At 42.4% G+C, this 3141-nt stretch overlaps 1 non-coding gene across 1 annotated transcript; it reads left to right on the plus strand.

Annotated features, from left to right (window-relative positions):
• Positions 1-2863: 2863 nt before the first annotated feature.
• TRNAG-GCC lies at positions 2864-2934 on the plus strand. The gene has a single exon. It is a non-coding gene; the product is annotated as a tRNA-Gly (tRNA).
• The last annotated feature ends 207 nt before the right edge of the window (positions 2935-3141 follow it).

Here is a 3141-nt window from a genome sequence, read left to right on the forward strand (position 1 = left end):
AGAGCTGAACTTTTTTGTAAAAACAGTGAAACACCACTGCAAAACAGGCCTTCTAATGCACCCTGCAATGGATTCTCAGCACTGCTATCTTCTCTATTCTGCTTCAGATGTTTTTCCATTGCCATTTCCTATCTTATTCTTTCAGTCTTTTATTTGCTTGATGAGGTAGAGAGTTTATCCTCTCTAAAAACCCTGCCCACGGCTAAATACCAAGGAAACTGTGATGGAAGAGCATGATACATTCCCTTTATTTTTCATTCTGGGCACAATGTCAGAGCCTGCAGCGCATCCCCCTCACAGGGGTTTAGTTAGAGTTAGAGTTTAGCAATTTTAGCTGTCTGAGTCCAAGGGCAGCTTCGTTACTGCTAAATGCTGTTGCAAAGAAAGCTGATGTACTACAAGACAGGGAGCAAATGGCGCACCAAGGGTTTTAATCAAATATATCTTAATGTCCTCAGCGATTCGAATGTTATTGATATTTGCTTTGTAATTAAGGTCACATCCTCCCTATTTCTCCTAGAGTGCCTTTTGTTGGAAGATAGTAATATGTGTGGAGTTCATCCCTGAAGGAACACTGTAGTGATTTCTAGAAATACACTATTCACAGTAGGACTAACTGTAAAAATTGAATTTGATAAAGAAAGAAGATGGCATAAACTGCTGCACTGCGTTGTCTTTAAAAACCTTCTTTAATTGTCATTTTGGTTTAGAAAAAGAGAAAATACACTATAGAATGAAAGTGCTAGTCGAATGCACTGTCAGCTAGACCGGTGTGAAGCAGTGCTGACATTTTTTGTTAAAAAAAAAACTTTGTTTAATGAATTTTGAATGTAAAAGAAAAAAAAGACACTATAGGGTGATCAGCAAAACGCTGAATACAGTAAACATCTTTCATGACAAAGAATACAAATACCATGCAGATCTGCTTTCAATAGCAATTACTAGGCCCCCTGCTTTCAATAGTTAATACCGAGGCCCCTCTCTCACCAGCCTTAGTGGTTACAATCACAAGCCAATGCTTAAAATGTTGACATGCTAAGCACATTTAGAAAACCTATGTCTGCATTCCCTATGGATGGTGTAGCATAACTGTCTAACATCTAAGTGCAACAGTTAAAAACAAAGTCAACTCAGCTAATCACCCCACCTCTCCTGACAAGTTGTATGTATGGATAATGATCTCTCCTAGACATTCCCCTTCTGCCTTGCATGATGTCAGTGGATTTCTGGCTGCTCTGTCCTTGTGAAATTTGCAGCAGGGTGTATGTTTCCATAGGGAAAATATGTCTCTAATGGAAAAAAAAAAATCAAAGGCCATTTAGAGAGGCATGTGTATTGTGCTTATTCTTCCCAGCGCCTGGGAAGGGATATGAAAGCGTTATGGATTCTAAAAGTTATATCAGCAAAGGTCGGGAATGAAACTGTTGGAGAAATACTGAAAATGTAGATGATAAACTGGATTCAGGGCAGTGAGATAGAGAGGAGATGCCAAAGAAAAGCAAAATAATTACTTTGATTTTGAACCTATATCTAAGGAGAATGATGAGGGGAAGACATGGATTAGTACTTTTAGCCTGGAAGTGTATTCTTGAAAGAAAGCTGATGCCCTTCCCATTCTTCTCTTCCCTTTAGCCTAACTGGGAGCAGGTGTCTAAGCAGTTTCACAGGCAGATTTTGAAGCATGGCAGTGAAGTTAGAGAGCATTTGCTGTGCTAGTTTTGGCCCAACTACAAGGTTAGTTAATCCTGACATGAAAAAGGACCGCATCCATCACATCCTATCCACTGATTCACACCAGTGACTTTCAGTCCACAGCATGAAGACCTTTCCCCTGGCTCTTTTCCCTGGGGAGTTCTCGAAAGGTGATTCTGGAATGTGAATTCATTTCCATCTGTGCCTCAATCTGTGTATGTGAAGCATCGGTGTCTGATACTTTTGGAGCATCTGCAACCCAAAAAGTTTGTCCAAAACCTTTGGTTTTTATACTTTGTCCACCCCTTAGGCATCTATCACACTGGTCTACCTCAGTGCCCTGTGTCTCCCACTCTCCTTTCTTTGAAGACTGCCCTTGAACCATGGCAGATGGGTCCTATCCTTTAGAGAGCCACGTGAGGAACACTCCGGAGCAGAGCAATGTGCCAGGCTGCGGGTGCCTCTGACTTGACTCTGGAGGGAAGACTGGGTGGTGAATTTTCTGCTTTTTGGTGAATTTTCTGAGTTCAGTTTTCTCAAGAGTGAAAAGAGTTCTTGCAATATGTAATAGCACATATATGAAAAGAGGAAGTTGTAACATTGGGGAGCCTGATATGTGTTCAACGTGCTTTCAGAGACGGCTAGAGGAAAGCTACTCTTATCAGCTTCAGTGTTCTGTGTGCACACACCTAGAAATTTGGGTTGGAAGGACCTCTAAAATACAAATTTCCACTCACTGTGTTTAAAGATAGTTAATTTTCAGAAACCAAGCATATTTTCATCACGTTTTGCCCCGTGTGTCATTTTTTGTACCGAGTCCCCTGCCCACATTAGTTACTGTTCTGCAGAAGTGCAGTCTGTCTTTTAAAAATAGAAAAGATCTATTGAGAAAAAAAAATCTACATTATATGCTAATTTTCTACACAATCCAGAGGTCCTGGTTTAAACTGTCATGACAGGTTAAGCTGTCTTAAACTGTTTTAAACTCTCTCTGCTTTTAAACTGTCATGACAGTTTGAGAGGTCATTTACTGCCCCATAAAGGTTTGTAAAACTCTTTTTTTTTGTTGTTTTGTTTTGCTGATATGAATATAGGAAATGTTAGACGTGGCCAGTGCAGAGGCTCCTGCCCAGGCAGAAGCCCGCGGCCGGCAAGCATGCTTTCAGCAGCAGCATTGGTGGTTCAGTGGTAGAATTCTCGCCTGCCACGCGGGAGGCCCGGGTTCGATTCCCGGCCAATGCAGTTGGTTTATTTTTTCCCCTCTCCTTTATTTTTCCTCCTCCTTCCTCAGTTTGTTGCCTTCTTCCCGGTCTCCACACCTTCTTTCCTGTTGACCCCGACCTTCCCCGCGCTCTCGCTGGCCGGGCGCGTGCTGGGAAGGAAAGGGAAGGGAAGAGAAGGCGAAGGAGAAGGAAAGTCCCGCCCCAGGCAGGCGCGGGCCTCAGTGCG

Source organism: Nothoprocta perdicaria, unplaced genomic scaffold (genome assembly GCF_003342845.1).
Source record: "Nothoprocta perdicaria isolate Ctin4 unplaced genomic scaffold, notPer1 scaffold_50, whole genome shotgun sequence".
In the NCBI taxonomy this organism is placed as follows: domain Eukaryota; kingdom Metazoa; phylum Chordata; class Aves; order Tinamiformes; family Tinamidae; genus Nothoprocta; species Nothoprocta perdicaria.